At 40.8% G+C, this 19,728-nt stretch overlaps 1 long non-coding RNA gene across 3 annotated transcripts in view; it reads left to right on the top strand.

Annotated features, from left to right (window-relative positions):
* Window positions 1-2,230: 2,230 nt before the first annotated feature.
* The window catches only part of LOC106021771, a 40,365-nt gene continuing 22,867 nt past the window's right edge, over window positions 2,231-19,728 (top strand). For 2 of the 3 annotated variants that reach the window (XR_001196944.3, XR_005881654.1), the window contains exon 1: window positions 9,961-10,095. This is a non-coding gene — a long non-coding RNA (uncharacterized LOC106021771). Of the gene's footprint in view, window positions 2,908-9,960; window positions 10,096-19,728 lie in introns of those variants that run through there. The other variant, XR_005881655.1, reaches the window with a different exon arrangement.

Genomic DNA, 19,728 nt, shown 5'->3' with positions numbered 1-19,728 from the left:
AGAGCATGAGGCAGCTGTCACACTGCATCTGCAGTCAAGATGAACAGTGATGAATATTGCTGCCTAACCCACTTTCTTCTCTTTATGCAACCCCAGGACCCAAACCCAGGGAATACCACAGCCTGTATCCAGGGAGAGTCTTCTGGGCCTTCCCTCTCCAGTCAATCAATCTGTAGACTCCCTCACAGACATGCTCAGAATGTGTCTCCAATGCAGTTCTAGATTCTGGCAACTTGGCAATGGCAACCTTCCACAACCCATTTTCTTCTTTTCCTTGACCTTTATAGTAATAGTCTGCTGCTTTCTCTTGTGTATTCCTTGTGCGTGTGTGTATGTAGCTCAGTGTGTACATGTGATTATATGTTTTTGTGGTACTTGCAAATTGTATGGAGAACAGAGATCAAACCCAGGTGTTGTTCCGTCCACCTTACTTTTTAAAGCCAGATCTCTGACTGTGATCTGGGACCTGTCAATTAGGCTATACTGACTAGCTATTGAGACCGAGGGATCCTCCTACCTCTGCCTCCTCAGCACTAAGATTACAAGTACACATCACCATGCCTGTTTTGTGTCATTTGGGGAGGGGGTTTGTTATTGTTGTCATTGCTATGTGAATGCTGGGAATCTGACTGAGGTCCCACATGTGCCTGGCAAGAATTTTACAGACTAAATTGTCTCCCTGCTCTGGTTCAAATATTATTATACATCAATGTAGATGGGCTGCTATTTCTTTGAGTTCAGCATAGTTTCTCTGGAGGGCCTTCCCCCTCCCCGATCCATGAGTCCCCATGGATCTCTAAGGATGCTATTCACCTTTGGTGAGTTCTTCCTTTCTTCAACTTGAAACTGTCTTTATACTTTGTGCTTCAAATCCGCTAAAGCCGGCAGTGAACTAGTTTATTCTCTGTATTTGTGTCTTAATTTCACACAGAGCGATTTAGCAGCAGAGGAGTTTGACAGAATTGCACTAGGATTGTTGGACATTTGAATATGGATCACTGGATTTTCAACACTTTTGCTCACCTTTAGAAATTAAAAGGAATTTCAGTTGAAGAAGGAAGCCTTATCAGTATTCTGTCAGTGTAGTTTTCAATACTGCTTCTTCCATGAAGATTCCTTCCATGCACCAGCATGAACACTACCCTGATTTGTTTTTAATACAGTTAGGTAATGGAGAAAGACTTTAAAAGAATCAAAAGTCTCAAAAAGCTACACAGTTATGAGGAAAGGCTAGGGAAGATCAGTTCCCAACTCCAAGAAACTGTGATGGACAGGCAATGGTTTCATATTTCACACAAGGAAGAAACGATGATATTCATGTGGATGCACAAAGAATAAAAACATGGCAGCATCACTAGACTTCTAAATCCAATAGTCAACAAATGTGTTAGTTTTCAATACTATAAATGCCAAGCCCATGACATAAGCAATACAGACAAAGCCCCCACTCTCTTAAATTGGTAGCATGTAAGAGGCATGATCTCTTAAGGTATGATTAGCTGGGCATGGTGGCTGTGGTGTTATATAAATGAGAATGGCCCCCATAGGCTCACATATTTGAATGCTTGGTCCTTAGTTGGTGGAACTGTTTGGGAAGGACTAGGAGGTGTGGTCTTGTTGAAAGAAGTGTGTGTGTCTCTGGGGGCAGGCTTTGAAGTTTCAAAGTACTGTTTCAGGTACTGCTCGACTGTTATGTCTGCCTGACTGCCTTCTCTCATGATCCCCGCCATGATGGTTGTCAACTCACCCTATGAAACTGTAAGAAAGCTTTCAATCAAATGTTTTCTTTCATAAGTTGCCTTGGCCATGGTGCCTCTGCACAACAACAAAATGGTGACCAAGTTAGTGGCACACACCTGTAATCAAAGTACTCTGGAGATGGATAAAGGAGGATCAAGAGTCCAGGTCATTCTCAGCTACTTGGTGAGTTTGAAGCCAGTGTAGGCTACATGAGACTCTGCCTTTAAAAGACATAAAAAGTAAAAATAAAAAAAATGTGGTCCATGTGGGAAATATAGTGGGCCAGTAGAGTATATGACAAGCATGCAGAAGGCCCTAATTTAAATTTGATTATTTTTATCACTGTCCTTTATTTCCTGTTCCTGCCAGCAGTGGATGCAGTTTTAGGTCTAAATGCCTAAAACCTGAACATTTGATTTCACAAATGACCCAAGGTTAATTGCAGGTCATTAAGGTATCAGAAATTAAAAAATAATATTTAGTTTTTTTAAAACCTTGTTCATTGGCTGAAAGTTACAATAATGTTTGTAGACACATCAGCTGGTTTAAAACTCAGTAGTTTGGGGTCCCTTTGGTAAGGTTGCCACTTACCAAAGCTGAGTTTGATTCCCCAGAGACCTATATGGTGGGACAAGAAAACTAACTCCTACAAGCTGTTCTTTGATCACCACAGGTATGCCATGGCATACTACTCAAATCCCCAGAAAGAGCAAAAAAAAAAAAGAAAAGAAAAGAAAAATAGTTTTAAAATCGGCTATTTCTTCATTTTTGGTATTTTGAAATTGCTATTCAATGTGAAGAAACATGAAGAATCACCCCCCTCAACTAAGCTAACACAGCAGTAAATGTGTGTTTTAATAACTTGTCCTTACTTCCTTTTCTATGATTATATCTTGGTTCACTCCTTTACAAAGGCATTGGGAAGCTATACAAAGTTTTATGAAGAAAAAGATCCTTATTGATGTTAAGGGAAGTCCTTCTGTGTATATGTTTCTCTTATTGGTTAATGAATAAAACACTGATTGGCTGATTGGTAAGGCAGGAAGTGACATAGCTGGGCAGAATCAGAATATAAGCAGGGGCAAACAGTAAATCTCTCTCTTCTCTTCTCTGCAGAGACGCTGAGCCAGCCATCATCATCTAACAGGCAAAGGAGTTGCAGGTCTGGTAAGCCAAAACCACGTGGAAATACATGGATTAGTAGTTATGGGTTAATAATTAAGTCAGAGTTAGCAATAAGAAACCATAACCAATGGCCAACAGCTTTATAATTAATATAGCGTCCGGGTGTTTCTTTGGGGCAGAGAAGAGTGGCGGGACCTAGCCAGAGCCAAGAAACATCACTTAAAAATTGAAGATGAGGTAACACTGAGGAGCACAAACAAACAAAAAACAATTCATGAGTTGCAAAGCTTCTTAGATGCCAGAATTTAGAGTGGGTCTTCAATTATAACACGAGATTATACAATAATAAAATGTACAGTAACATAACATTGCACATGGGGAGGGCACTTCCCAAAATCCATTCTTTCCTTTTTCAAGTAACTTATACTGATCGTCCTTTAAAGACCACTCCTTCCTGATGACTCTTAGTCCCTGAAACTCTTGCAGGTCTGTTCTCATTCCTTGGCTCAGTAGTGGTCATGTGACCGGTGATGTGCTGGTGTGTAATGACAAGTCCTCCAAAAGGAAACATTCTTGATTTGTAGCGCTGACCAATTTCCATAGTGTAAATACACTCATCATGTCTAACGCCAAGCCACAAGGGTGAAATCACTGGGCAGGTTGGAAAGACCATTTATCATCTGAAGATGAACCATCCTTTGATAAAATAAAATAGTGCCCAAAGCAAGAGGCACTAGGTTTGTGGTTGAAGAAATTCCAGCATTTTCTGGCAAGACACCTGTCACAAGGGTCCTCTGGAAAGAGCCTCCCTGCTAATTTAGTCAACTCAGAGCAGAGAAGAGCGGAGAAGAGCTAAACTATGGGATCACCATAGGATGTGATCCAGCCTGAGCCTCCAGACAGCAGTTATATGAGACAGTGAATCCCTTCAGATCCTTCTCTCCCTCCTCCCTTAGCCTTTGGTTCTCCTTTGTTTGGTTGTTTTGTTTTTTTGATGCGTCATTAGTTTTTCCTTTATTAAAACTATCTATATTGGTTTTTTTATTGAAAGAATATGATCTTTTCTTTTTATTCAAATAGCTTTTCAAAAGAACAAGCCTGCAATGGCAGCTCGAGTGCATTGCTTCCCGGAGTCCACAGTTCACTCACACTGGGGAACATCCCCCTCTGTCTCTGACAAGCAACCTGAACTGGTAACTCTCTGGTAACCCAAAGCTCTACCCACTGTAAAGACTGTTCAGATTCAGTAGGTTCCAAGTTGGAACCACATTCTCTATTGAAAACACACTCCACCTACGCCTCTGCTTTTTGCTAGCTCATGAACTCAGAGTGTGCCAGACCTGGGATATAAAAGAAGGAAGGGGTGACATGATTCTTGCACTCCGGCACTTTGTTTGTACAACATTACCAGTTCTAGAGAGAAAAAGACAACACATAAACACAAGACACATGAACACAAATGTGAAAGGCAGGTCATTGTCAACTTGAAATAAGTGTTTTTGGAGTATAAATTAAGTATATTTAAGGAGTAACGGTAGGAAATAGGGTAGTTGGGGGCAGAGAGGGCTAAATTTTTGGAGTAGATTTTATTTAAGGCATAATGGCAGGGCTTGTTGTTTCAAATGGAATAGTTTGGGGCCAAGAGGGCTAAATGATATGAGAGCAAGAGCCATGGGGTTATCTGGAGCATGAACAAGCAGTGGTAGGCATGTTCTAGACCTGTCAGAAGAGGCTAGCTGGAGCCTAGCAGGCATGAGGAGATTGAGGGACATCTGGACACTAGATCTGGAAGAACATTGTTAGCATGAAAAGGACTTTTAATTTTCTCTGTACATAATGGGAGTATTTGAAAGATAATCCCTCTGGTCCGTCTATGAAGAATGAGTTATAAGGGTGTATAAGAGAAACCAATGAGTTCCTGTCATAGTTGTCTGAGGGAGAGACCATGCTGGTTTTCATGAGCATCATTATAGGTGTTTTGGAGGAGCAACATAATTACTTAACCCTGTCCTTCTCTTGCTGCATTCCAGCCTAGTGTCTGTTCACCTGTGGGTTTTGTTGCTGTAGTACATGTTATAACCCTTCATAGGCAAGTGGAATTTCCTAGCACATAGTTTCTGAGACAGAAGCTTATGCAGAGGTTTCTTAGAGAGTTTTCCCAGTAAAGTATAATCTGCCATGGAGAAGGGAATGGGGCAGGACTGGGCTGAGAAAGTTCATCAGCAATATGCAGAGTCTTGAATTTTGTAGTAGGAATGACCCTTAGAGCTGTCCTGGGTCATGATGAAAGACAGAGTCCTTCACACCCCAAACGTGATCAATCATCCGGCAAAACCCTCAGAGGAAGAAGGCATGGCCTTGGGTGAAGGGAGTTGACAGCTGAGGGATCTTTGTTGGCAGCCTTCCCAGTGACTTGAATAGTAAGACCATTATTATTGAAGGGGAAGTCTTGGCACCCATGTCATGGCATGTACCACACTGCTACTTTTTGGATTTGTCACTGAAGCTATCCTGGTTTAATTTCTCATTCCTCTCACTTAGCCTGCAGCCTGATAGTCTATCATCAGAGTCACACCCCGTGGTCAAAGTCAAGTGGTTCTTTATTGCCCACAGAGTAGCAGAAAAATCTATGCTGTATAATAGCAGAGCACTTAGAACCTTCTAATGTCCACACACCATCCACCTAATGCTTATCTTACAAACTGGACAGGCAAGCTCATTAATTCTAAAGGACTCTAAATTCTAGAGTTCAACCTGAGATTCCTTCCTCCTACTTTACTTAGCAAAATCCTGTTCTTTAAGACTAGCTCCAATACTGTCTTCCTCTTTGCCCGAGCTTCTGTTGGATTCCCTATTGCATTTTACCCAGTGTGAATTGTGTGGTAAGAGCAACAACATGTCCATGTTATTTAATCTCACTTCATCCCTAGACTCATAGCACAGAACAGCCTCCCAGTATATTAGATTGTCTTGGGCTATCCCATTTTTTTCAGTGTCTAGAAGATACCCTGAGGAGCAACCAAAAAGAAGGATTCTAGACCCAAAAAACTTATATTTAAATTTGGCTCCATCATTCAATAGTTCTAGAACCCTAAGCAAATTGTTCTACCTTGCCCACCTCTAAGACAATGGTAATAGTAATAGTCAGGATCAAATGAATTAGTCCAAGTCGAATAGTAAGAGCAGTGATTGCCCTTAATCAGCATATAGGCTAGGACTGGAACATGGTTATACCTAGAGATCACTGAAGGCATAACCTTTCATTATATAAAGGAGCTGCCTGTGTCACCAACTGTTATAGTCACCCACAGTCTCACCCTGAGTGCTCTTGTTGCTGAGATTCATGACCTCAATGAAGGGCCCTTTCACAGCTGCTCTGTGGGGAAATCTGTCCACAGGGTTCTTGTTTTCTTTCAGGAACATTCTTTAATGAGTGAAGATATTCTTGCAAAACACTCTGGAATTCTGTGCTTTCCTGGGGCCCTGTCAGTCTGGACAGAGACCTGGTTTTCTAATGAACATTATGCAGTTTTCCAATGTGGAAATTTTTTGAAAAGCACAAAGCATCATATTTATAAATGAATGGATTCATAGACACTTGCAAGCTGAAAACAACCCTGGAGATTTCTTAGTCCAGGGGACAAGAAAACAAGGAGATTAAGTGACTTGCCTAATTCAGACTAACTTATCCAAGTTCTTGAAGGACAAAATTACTCAATAACATTGTCCTTTTCAGCCAAAAGATGCTATTTCCTTCAGTATGTATAATTTGGACCAAAATAGATCTAACTTGTTAAATCTTGTCAGAACAAAAAAAAAAGAAATTTTGTTTATGCCTAAGACTTATTGTTTCACTTAAAATTTATCCTGATTTGGCATAATATCTTCTTTTTCTCATAATTAACTTTTTCACATGAGGACAGATAATTACCACAATTATTAATTCAATTATACCTTTATGTACCACACAGTAAACAAGGAATTGGAAACTTTTTAAATGAATGAGCCCTAGCGCTCTTTGAGTGGGTCACATCTGTAGACTCTCTATGTCTACTGGGTTGTTCAAGTTCAAGGCCCTTTAAAACATGGGTTCAGATTGGGTCGTGATCTTCAAATGATAAGAATTAAATATTATTTGTCACAAAATCAATGATCAGGTTCAGAGCCTGCTTACCATATCCATAGCCAGTTACCATGACACAAGAAGTGTTCTCAAGAAACAAAGAAATAGTTCACTCTAGTCTCCTTCTCTCCTTTGCCCACGGGGTTGTTATTCACAATCCAGGGTCAAATATGAGGCATCACAGTATTGCACTGCAATATAATTTTAACTAATATGTGATGCTATTGATGATGTATTAATTAGAGTTGGTTGACCAAACAACTTTGGAAACTAAGATTTCTTTTAATGTACTGAAATTTTAACATCTCAAAAGGGAGACAGAGCATTTGACAAGGTCAAAGCCCCTTTCCTCATGCTTGTAGGGAGTTGCCCATGATAGCTACAGATCAAGTTCAATTCTGTGTCTATATTCTATCATAAGCAAAGTATTGTTTTATTTACTAATGCGTTATTTTATTGCTATAGCTTAAGCCTCCCTTAACTTTTATATTATTAAAGAGAATAAATTATTCAAGCCATCTATGTAAGACTCTTATCTGTACTTGATAACCATTATTATTAAAGTGCTACTCCTCAACATAACTCTCTAAGCAGATCTAAAAGGAGCTCAAATCCTTATCTTCTGCATTAGGAAACAATTCAATGAATTTGCCTGCTGTCAAGATCTGCATATTTTAGTTTCTGCTTCCTTTCTAATCTCCACTCCCACCATTCTCCTGTAGTCTAGCCCTTGGTCAACAGCTGGGTTTGTCGTTTGCAACCCTAGCCTTATTAGTTCATTGGAAGAGAATGGACCCCTAGAGAATGGAGTCATACAGATCAACTCATGAGAGATTAATGTGTAATACACAATTGATTTATTCATTCAAACTAGCCAGATGTTTGTGTTGCTTGTCTGTGACCTCTTTTTGGAAAAGTAGTCATTGAGAACTTGTGGGTTAGAATCTGTGCCGAAGTATATCTTGATTTTGCTTGCTAACTGCATTATCCCAGGCCAGGACTTTCCAATATCTATTCGCCATCAGAAAATTGGGGATAATGATACTCTTTACCTCTCTGGGTCATTGTGATGACAGTTGCTTACACCAGAATCCACTGCTCCATAAACCTGCAGCCAATGTTAACTATGTTTCTAGAATGGGAATCTACCAAAAGAAGCATAAAGGGAATTAGTTTAAGACATTTTAAAGACATCTTGTAAGTTCCTGTTAATAGCTTCGTCCGTTCGATAGTTACACTGAAAAAAGTTCAAACATTACCAGAGTTCCTTGGTAGTCCCCCATCCTATTGTGTACATATACAAATGAATTCATGGATGAACATGTAAATGCAAATTCACAAATCAACCTATATTTTCATGCTTACCCAGTTTTTTTATCGCTCACCTCCATTCTCCAGCTGTCTCCCTGCCTCAACTTAAAATGCTTCAACGCCCCGCCTGTCTCTGCTGCCTAGTCTCCCCCTTCACACAGTTTAAACCACATGTCTTCCTCAATTGCTCTCCACCTGATTTTTTAGACAGGGTTTTTCTTTGAACGCAGATTTCACTGATGCTACTAAAATGGCAGCCAGCCAGCCAGCCTCAGGAATCTCCCTATCGCTTGTCTCATCAGATACAGGACTAGAAGAGCATGCCATCACATATGGCTACTACATCTCTCTTCCCTCACACATTCTAAACCCCTCATCCTTCACAGGATTCCTTCAAGCTGTTTTGTTTCCTAGAATCCCTCAGCCTTTATCATATTTACAGTCATTCTTTACTGTGTTCTTCTTTGGTCAAATCATGCTAAATGACCAAGGGGACAATGGCCTTTCTCTTTTGATTATTCAGGACCCTACCCTTAGGTAGCTACTCAATCTATCCTTGGATGGGTAGATTTAACCTACTTCACAGTCTATACTTTCTGTGGTGTAAAGTGCAGGCTATGAGCTAGCAGGTAACACACCCTTGGTGCATAGTCACATTTGACAGAGTAAGATCAAACTCATGTCTTCTTCTTATACTATCTACTAGGCCTTATGCCAACCCCTCCCCCAACATATGTAGTAGTTTCTACAATGTAACTTGTCTACCTCCATCATTCTCCTTAACTTAAACGGCTATACCCATCTCTACCCTTAGCTGTAGACCTTTCTATTTGGAGCTCTTGATTTTTCTTTCAATCTTAAACTTATTCTAACCTTCATTTTTATTGTATCTGCATACATTGTTTTTATTGTTAGCTATAATAATTTATTTTTCATCTTATCAAGACAGCTCTGTTCTTTCTGTCTTAGACATAAATGTCCAACAAAAATGTAAACCTTCATCTCTTGGTACCTGACAGGAATTGGTTCCCAGATCCCCTACAGAGCCCTAAGTTCTTTATATAAAATGACATCGAACTTGAGTGTTACACACACAGACACACACACACACACACACACACAACGGAACTTTAAATATATCTCTAGATTGCTTATAATGCTTAGGACAATGTAAATTTTGGGAAGATAGTTGTTATGTTATTGTTGTTTAAGAAATAACGGTCAGAGAAAGTCAGTATGTTTTCGCTATTTCAAATTTTTTTCAGGCTTGTGAGATGAGTCAGTATATGGAACTAGAAAATACATTGTCCTCCATGCCTCATGCATGTCATCTCTACTTATGCATGCCTTCCAACTACAGGCTCATCGTGTTCCAGGTTCTGAGGCCAGTCCTGTCCTTAGGAGAAGGGTAAACTGCATTCAGTTGCCTGAGTGGTCCAGTGCCATCACTTTCTCCCAGACAGTCAGAGAGTAGCAGAACTGGAGGGGAACTTGCTAAGTCCATTTTCATCTCTCTGGCCTGAACTTATCTCTGTGTTTCTTGGTTCACTTCAGTGAATATAGACGTTCAGAGGAATGTGAAAGAGGAAGAGAGGCGGGGCACACACCCTCACCCTGGTCTCTCAGCTGTGCTGCCCCGTCCACTTCCTCTCTGAGCCTGCTTCCCCATCTCCACTTTAGGGACAGTATACCAAGCCTGAGGTTGTGAACATCAAAGAGAACTGGTCTGTGTCGCCACCACTATCAACTCTGAGCATCCCCATGACCTAGGACCTATTCTTTCTGTCACCACCTGGGTAAGGTACTCAATGAATGAGCTCTATGTGGCAGCTCAGGCCTGATAGGCATGCAGGAGACAATGGGTGAGCACAGGGCCTTTCTCTTCCTGCCTCTAGCCCAAACACAGCTGTAACTGAGATTGCCTCAGTATTTAATCAGTGTACTCTGGTTTTACAGCTTTTTCTAAGCTCAGGGCCCATGATAAGGCTTTCCCTTCCTATCAGAAGATGTCATGACTTCCATTGACTACACTTTTTAATTTTTAAAAATGTCTGTTTTCTTATGAAAGATTTAGTTTTAGTGTGTGTGTGTGTGTCTGTGTGTGTGTATGTCTGTGTGTGTGTGTGTCTGTGTGTGTGTCTGTGTGTGTGTGTGTGTTCATGCTTTACCAGTGATTGAATCTAGGGCCTTTTGTGAGCTAGACAAGTACTTTACTACTGCATTCTATTGCCTCTTTAAAAAATACAAAATTTGTAGAGTACAAAACAAGGGGTTTCATTATGACATTGGAACGATTTCTTTTTAACATTAATTTACTTGTGTGTGGGAGGTGGGGGCAGCACATGTGTGCCAGGGCAAACATGTGGATATCAGAGGACAACTCGAGGCAGTTCTCTCCTTCCACCAGGTGGATCAAATTCAGGGTGTCTGGCTTGGCAGCAAGGGCCTAACCCTGCCGTGCAGTCTCACTAGCCCTCATTATGACATTTTAGTACAGGCATGCCATTGTATTTTGCTCATGAGTCTGACAACCTTACTGCTTCCCACCATTCCATAGCTACCTCCAGTCTATCTACTAAGGCATTCATTGGCCCAGAGTTATCTAAACTTCCTGGTGCTGACTGCATGTGTGCAGCGGCACTTTCCTGCCCCAGACTGTGCAGTCATTGTTACCTTCTGCTATCTCTCCCAGCTCCCGCTGGGTCTGTACGCCACCCTTGAGCCTCCTCTTCTAACAGCAGGGCTCCACACAGTTCTTCTCCAAAGACAAGGGTCAGCATGGTCACCAGTTCTAGCATGATGGGCCTACATCCCTAGCTCCACCACGGCTTTCTGTCATGGATGTCTGGGATGAGCCGAGAGCTTGTACCGCCCTGTGCGCTGTTCATTTACCAAGAAACCTGACATTGTGACAGGCATGTCTTTCCGTACAGGGCTCTCTTGAATTTTCTTGCTCCCACTTGACTGTAATGTGAGCCAGCACTCGGAGCCATAGAAACAGGACACCATTCAATAAGCAAACAACTCTAAGTGCCAAGAGTCAACATGCAGCACAGCTTCCAGTGAAGGAAGCTGGGCGTCCAGGTTGGCCATCATTTTTAACACATTGACATGACATCAGACAGCTTCGTTGGCAAGTACCACAGTACTCTCCTGTCGGCACACACTTATCTGGATACAATAGCTAGTTGTCTGTGATAAGAAAAGATCGAGTAACCACTATTTCTACCTGATATTTTCTTGCGCGCCTTTTGGGGGGAGGGACTTGAGGTAAAATCCAGATGCAGCCCAAGGCTCAATCTTGTGAAACATAGTAAAACAGAACACTGAACACTCAGTTTTTTAACTAGAAAAGAATCTCTGGACAGAGTCCCAAAGTGCTTCCATAAGCAAAACAATAGATTGAACCACAATGCATTTGTCTGAGATAAAATTGAAGCTCATACGTCAGGCTGTCAGGGGAATCGATGATTTGAACTGACACTGATGATATAAACAGATACTCAAGGTTGTATGAATTTTGTGAAAAGCCCAGAGCATTCAAGAGTACCGGTTGAGAAGACCATTGAGATTTCGTTTCTGAACATCTGGCTATGGCATCCTGCCAGTTCTCACCTTCCTCTCTTTTCTCCTAATTCTGATTTCTAGAAGTGTTCACAGGCTAAAGCAAGGAAGCAAACAGACAAACCACAGAAAGAGCTGACATTGATGAGCCTCCTGGTGTCTCTGAACATTTTCTAATGCATGATGGTAGCCTTTTTGTAGGGAAAAGGGGCCAGCCAAAGAAACACACCCTGAGCACAACCAAAGAAACACACTTTGGCCCTGCAACCAGAACCAAATAAATGCACCCTGGCCCTGAAACCAGTGCCAAAGAAACACACTTTGCCCCTGGAATCAGAGCCAGTGGAAGAAATACATCCTGGCCCTAAAACTGGAGCCAAAAGGCCAAAAAGGACCAGTGAAAGAAACACACTTTGGTCATGAAACCAAATCTGACCCTAAGCCTGTGCAGAAAACTAACCAATCCCTGAGCAGGAGATCTAACCATCTTAAGCTCAGGGATTGAAATCTGACCAATCCCCACCCTGAAAAAACTCTGCCCCCTAAGAATCCCTATATAAGCCCTGTGTCTGTTCAGGCTGCTGGGCTTTCCTCTGCCATCCTGGCAGAGGGCAGCTACTCTCCTGGATTCTTCTCTCACAATAAATCTCTTGAATGAGGTTTGGGTAAGACTTTCTTTCCAGGAAGCAGAGAGGACCCTGGGCAGAACAGAATGGGGGCAGAGTGGGGGGTGTCGGGGGAACTGGATCTGAACTGTGACAACTTTGCTGGGGAAGCTCTCTCCTGCAGAAGCAGAACTGATACACTAGGGAAACCTTTCCCTGAAGCAAGGCTGTAAGCTGCTATGCTTACTATGACCCGTGGTATTCCTTGGTTTCCAGTTTCCAGAATACCTTTTCATCCAAGCTGCAACACTCAGTGTTCTGTGACTCCCAATTACCAGAATACCTTTCCATCTGAGCTGTAACACTCAGTATTCTTTGGCTCCTGCGTGCCATAATCCATCCCTGTCCACCCCATCTGAGCCGTCAAAATGCTTACACTTTTCTCACTCCTACAGAGACAGTAGGCTGGAGGAGGGCAAAAAAAATTCTCTGCTTCCTAGTTGCTTCTGCATGCTGGATAGTTTTATGTCAACTTGACATAAGCTGAAGTCATCTGAGAGGAGGGAACCTCAGTTAAGAAAATGCCTCCTTAAGACTGGGCTGCAGGCAAACTTGTAGGGCATTTTCTTAATTAGTGATTGATGGGGGAGGAGTCCAGCCCATTGTGGGTGGTCCTGGGTTCTATAAGACAGTAGCACTATAAGTAAATAGCACTGCTCTATGGCCTCTGCATTAGCTCCTGCCTTGAGGTTTCTGCCCTGTTTGAGCTCCTGTAATGACTTCCTTCAATATTGGACTACAATATAGAAGTTTAAACTAAATAAACCCTTTTCTCCCCAATTTGCTTTTTGGCTATGGCGTTTTGTTGCAGCAATAGAAACACTAACCATGTCATTCCATAATATGTTCTTCATTGATTTGGTCATGAGCAGAATGCTTGTGACCCTAGCTACCTTGCAGAGGGAGAAATAAAAAAGGGCTAAGAATTTTTGTTGTGCATGGTGACACAAGTTGTATATGGATTGTATACACTAGAGTTGTTTTTCTATACATTCATATTGCAAGCTCCAACAACAACTAAGGAAAGGTTACCATTTTTTCCCGAGACAGGGTTTCTCTGTTTAGCTTTGTAGACCAGGCTTTTCCCCTGAACTCACGGAAATTCACCTGCCTCTGGCTCCCTAGTGCTGGGATTAAAGGTGTGTGCCACCACCACTCAGCTGAGTTTAACATCTTAAATAAACCTCACTTGTGTTCCACTTTATCTTTAGAACACTGACAAAGGAAGCTATTATATTTAGTTTTAAAAAGAGGAAATCACATTTTTTTTTACCCAAGAGAGCTGTACTAATTTACATTCTGATCAACAGTGTACAAGAGTTCCTCTTTCTCTGAGTCTAGTGTGACTCTGGTGGTCACTAAACTCACTATGTAGCTGTAGTAGTTTGAATAAGAAAGACTTCCAATAGGTTCATATGTTTGAATGCTTGGTTCTCAGTTAGTGGAACTGTTCGGGTAGGATTAGGAAGTGTAGCCTTGTTAGAGAAGGTGTCCATGCCATTCCCAGTTAGCCTCTTTTTCTACCTCATGCTTGTGGGACAAGATGCAAATTCTCAGCTACTGCTCCAATGCCATGGCTCCCTGCCTGCTACCATGCTCCCAGCATGGTAGTCAGGGACTCACCCTCTGCAACTGTAAGCAATTAAGTAAAACTTGTTTTTTATAATTTGCCTTTGCTATGGCAATTGATCAAGGCAGTAGAAAAATAACTAAGACAGTAGCCAAGACTGTCCTCGAACTTCTTTATCTCCTGTTTCCACCCCCCAATTACTGGAATGAGATGCTATTCCATTGTGGATTTAATTTGCATTTTTATTCTGTTTGTTTATAGAAAGATATTTTCACCCTCTAAAAGTGTACTTTATTTTATTTACTCTCTCTCTCTCTCTCTCTCTCTCTCTGTGTGTGTGTGTGTGTGTGTGTGCGTGCGCATTTGTGTAAGTGTTCTTGTTCTTGTGTGTTTCAGCATAGGTTTGGAGGTCAGAAAACAGCTTCCAGGAGTCAGTTCTTTCTCTCTTCCTTCTGGTTTGTTTCTACACCATACACTACACTCCAGGATTGCTGGGTCATGGCTTCTGAGGAATTCTCCCATTTCCACCTCCCGTCTCACTGTAAGAGTGCTGGAAATACCACCACCACCAGCTGTTTACACAGGTTCAGGGGTTTGAACTCCAGTTGTCAGACTTGTGTGGCAAGCTCAACAAGCCATCTCTTAGACCCATAATACACAGTTCTTTGATGATTAGTGATGTTGAGAATTTATTTTTGTGTACTTGGTCATTTGTCAGTGTATTTTCTTTATTCAGATCATTCCCCCTTTTTAAAAGGACACACTATACACATATATAGAATTACCACTGTTTCAATTAAAGTTTTGAAGATAGTTTTAGAAAAGAAATCCTTTAAAAAACACACCCTAATTTTATGAAACTTCCCAAGTTGCTGATAAAATAACTCAAATATCAAGATCTTGACAGAGCCCCAAGCTGCCTCAAGAATGACTCCACAGACTTTCATGAATGCACAATACACACCAAGTTGCCCCTGTACTGAGCCACTAATTAATAAGTCACTCTACTTGTCCCCACCTTACCCAAAATTTGTTCCACTGTGACAAGTAAGAGAAGCATGGACTACAGATAGAAAGGATGGACAAAATTACAAATGCTTTTCTGTAAAGAGACTTGGTACAGAGAGTCTTGGTCTAAAGCACAGAAGTCAATAGAAATCATGATGAACACGGATCTGCCTTCCTAGGTAGTATTTTTAGAACTCTTGGTGGCAAACAGCTCTCATTCTGACCTTTAGTAACTGACTTAAAGGGACAAGAAGAAGTTGCGGGCATTTTTCTCCTTAACATTTGTACATCCGAGAGGAAAATCTGGCTTCCATACAAACCAAATCATTGTCAATCTAAAACAAGGTTAATATGTATTCACATTCAACATATCTGTTGGAAAAAAATCATTAGCAACCCTGAAGCAGAAAATGCAACTTCACATGGCTCCAATTAGCTCTAACTGCAGTCTTTAATATTAAATTTTTCTCTGGTATTTTCCCTAAAAGGGAGGTCATTTTCTTCCTTTTTTTAATTTTTGAGGTTTTAATATAATTATATAATTTCTCCCTTCCCTTTTCCTCCCTCTAAACCCTCCCACATGCTCCTTTTTTTCAAAATTTATGACTTCTTTCTTTATTCATTGCTGTTACATGTACACACACATACACACACATTCCTAATGTATATATAAGTTCATAATATATATACATATATACATGTTCCTAGTACATATATATTCCTAGATATAACTAGCTCAGTCTGTATAATATGACTTGTATGTGTTGCCAAAGTGGATTAGGGGAAGCCCACCAGGCCTCAACCCTACACAAAAAACTACAGTAAACTGAGGAATGCTGAGAGCATGGGAAATGGTCTTTCTGGGAAAGACTACATAAGCTGGATATCTAATACCAAATGGTCAGCCGAAAGCATGCACGTGGGATCATTTTCTTACTTCAAATAATTTGGGATGACATTTAAAAATTCATCTTTTTGAGGATCTTTCTTGGAAAAACAGCATTCATATGCTTTTCTGTCATATTGCTAATCCAGATAGAAGCTATGATGAGAACACTATAGTTGCTTTTCTCTCTTATCTCCTGTCTTAGTCTATTTTCTGTTGTTACAACAAAATGCTTAAGATTGGGTAAAAGAAAGAATAGAAAGACCAGAAGAGTAAGAGTTTATCTGACTCATAATTCTGGAGACCAGACTATCTAAGACAATGATACCAGCATCTGCTTGGACTCAGAAGGCAACAGGCACATGAGATACAATCTGACAGCTTGGTTCTCTCTTCCTCTTATAAAGTCACTAGTACTTGATGGGGAATGTATCTTCATGGCCTCTGCTTATCCTGATCACCTCCCAAACTACTGTGTGAATTTGGAGAGTATGTTTCTAATACATTTGGGGACTTATATCCAAGCTACTGAAAAGAATGTCACAACACACCTTATATTTGATATTCTTTTTTCTTTTTTCTTTTTCTTTTTCTTTTTTTTTTTTTTTTTTTTGGCTTTTCGAGACAGGGTTTCTCTGTATTGTTTTGGAGCCTGTCCTGGAACTTGCTCTGTAGACTAGGCTGGCCTTGAACTCACAGAGATCCACCTGCCTCTGCCTCCCGAGTGCTGGGATTAAAGGCATGTACCACCAACACCCGACCTATCTTTGATATTCTTATTCCCATTACCACACTTCTGAGTCTATAGTGGGCACTTGGCCCAGTTCTGGTCAATATACAGAGCATTGCTGGCCTCAGTGATTTGGTCAAGATTGCTTTTGGTCTGAGCCAAACAGTGAGACTTGTTCAGGATTACCAACCACCATGGCCACCATGCCATCTTGCTGCTCATGGGAAAGTCTACAAGAGGATGGCAGTAGTGGAAGAACACAGGGCTAATTGATAGAAGGGGATGCTTGAAGTCACCTTTGACTACTTAGATTCGACTGTAAGTGGAGATCTACTTTCAACCGATGACTACTCTGCCTTACCTCCCTGTTCCCTATAGCCCTGGTCATTTCCTGCACAGCTTCCCAGACGTCCCCTGATCACACCATCCTCGAACTTTCCAGTACAAATCATTTATCTTGATAATCTCTTAACCATCCCCAGAACATCCAGGTAGTGCAATGTCTGCCTGGTCTCTCCCATATGAGGACTTACACATCATCCTTGCCTTCTTTCTCACCCATGGCATCTCCCACCCTCAGTCAGGTCTTTCAAAAGGAGGTCTTATCTATTTGCTCTGCCCATGTACCTTCACTTTCCTGAAATGGCATGCTTAATTTTGTCACCACGTAGTTGTATTTTAAGGCAGTCTGAATTAAGTTCCCATCACGTGTAACAAGTCATTGATCAGACTGAGCAGGGTGTATTTATGAACGTATGTGTGTATACATATATGAATGTAACAAAAAATAATAAAAAAGAGCCCATGGATTTGAAAGAGAGGGGCATAAGGGAGGTTTTGAGAGGGGAAATGATGTAATTACATTATAGTCTTAAAAGTAAAAGAAATTCAAAAAGCAGACTGATTTTTTTTAGTGTGTTAAGGATCACTTTTAAAAATAACACGGGCTTATGTTCTGGGTAAAATATTTTACACCAAAATGTATTGAATATAAGCTAAAATGGAATTAAAGTGATTTCATATATATGTGTAGAAGAGGCCTCATTACATTCAAATGGCACTTGCTCAAATGCATGCTGTCTTATGGCCATGAAGCAGATTGAGTGCCTTTAGAACAACATTCCCAAGGTGTACTCAACAAACAATCTTAAGCTATACAGGTTAAAAATATTTAGTTTAAAAATCTCTTTCCTTGACTTTTACTGCAGCTCAGCTGGTAGAATGCATTCCTATCATACACCAAGCCCAGGGTTCAATGTCTAGCACTGCATAAACAAGGATTAGTGCAAACGTATAATCCCAGCACACTGGAGGTGCAAAACAGTATGATCAGAAGTTCAAGGTCAAGGCTGTCCTCCTCAGCTACTTAGCAAGTTTTGGACCAGCAGCCAGAAATACATGAGACCTTATCTCAAATTAGGTAAATAAAATAATGTTCATATTCTCTGGACTCACTCCAGGACCACTGAATCATAATGTCTAGAAATCAGGTCTTGGAATGTCTGCTTTCGAGAAAATTCCAGGTACCTTCAAGGCACATAAGACTTTAATCAACATTGCAGTGTGATGTGTGTGAGTGTGAGTGTGTGTGTGTGTGTGTGCGCAAGTGTGTGTTTTTTTATATATATGGTGAGCTTATTCTTTTTCTTCTAGTTTACCTAACATTGTCTGATTTAGTTTAATTCTGTTGCTATGAATACTAACCAAAAGAAACTTAGGGAGCAAATCATTGAGGAAAATCAGGACAGGCGCTGAATCAGAGCTTAGAATCAGGCCTGCTTGTTATTCTACATCACATTACCTCCAACCAGGGATCTCACTTAACAACTAAGAGGTACAGCAAGAATGATGGAGGATACTATTTCTTGGTTGACTTGCAGGGCAACATATACTCAACTAGCCTCCTTATACAGGCCAGTACTACCTGCCTAGGGATGATGCTGCCTACAGTGGGTTGGACCCTCCTGCATCTATTATGAACAAAGATAATTCCCAAAAGACATGCCATAGATCAATTTGATGTAAGCAATTTCTCAATGGCAGGTTGCCCTCTCAGATGTCTCTATGCTATGCCTAATATAAAGAAAGAATATTTCGTCATTTAGGAAACTGAACCAATGTAAACAGCTCAGGTTATTTGGAGGTTATGAGTACTAGCCAGTGTTGGCTAATATACCTGAGATAACAACTGACTCAAAATATTAATGGCCAGCAACTGCAAATGTTTCTTTTTTAGGCATGCTTATAGTTCCATTGTTAGATGTGCCAGAATTCTGGATGAAAACAAAACAGAAAGCCAGAACTCCTACACACAGCTAATTTTGGAGCAAAAGATAAAAAGAATAGGTAGCCAGTGACCGGGTTTTGAGGTGTCTACTTAGCAATGGCAGAGGTTGGCTAGCAGCACCTTACATTGGCCAAAATAGATCAGACGACTCTTGTGTTCAGTGGAATAAGAAAAATAGATGACATTATTTATAGAAAAGGGTACATCAGGGAGGAGCAACAAATATTTTGGACACATAACTGACAGCACAAGACTTTTCATAAAGAGGGGGAATCAATGGTCAGGTAATTAAGTGTAGGACTAGTTACATACTGCACTACCTCTAAGGCTGTAGTGTGTAAACCAACACAAAAGGCCATGGTCCTGCATTGGAGGAAAAAACAAACAAATAACTAAGCTTGTTAAATCCCATGTGTGCTTCTGCTGAATACCTCCAATAAACACCTTAATACACCCCAACAATGTGAACTGCCCCAGCCAGGGAAGCCTCTGTGTTACAGACACAATACAGTCTTCTACAAATAAGTGTATATATGAGAAATCTCCACAGGATTTCTCACCACAAACTGTAGCTTTGAGTTCCTCACATCTTAAAAAAAACTAGTATTCTAATAGGTCTTCTAAAAAGCCTGGGGAATTCTATGCAAATATCTTTAATATTATGCTAACTAGCTACAGGCTGTTGAAATTTAATAGTGTTAATGGAGAGCTCAAATGAG

The sequence above is a fragment of the Mesocricetus auratus genome, unplaced genomic scaffold, assembly GCF_017639785.1.
Source record: "Mesocricetus auratus isolate SY011 unplaced genomic scaffold, BCM_Maur_2.0 Super-Scaffold_100015, whole genome shotgun sequence".
NCBI lineage: Eukaryota > Metazoa > Chordata > Mammalia > Rodentia > Cricetidae > Mesocricetus > Mesocricetus auratus.
This window is presented reverse-complemented; position numbering and strand designations above follow the sequence as displayed.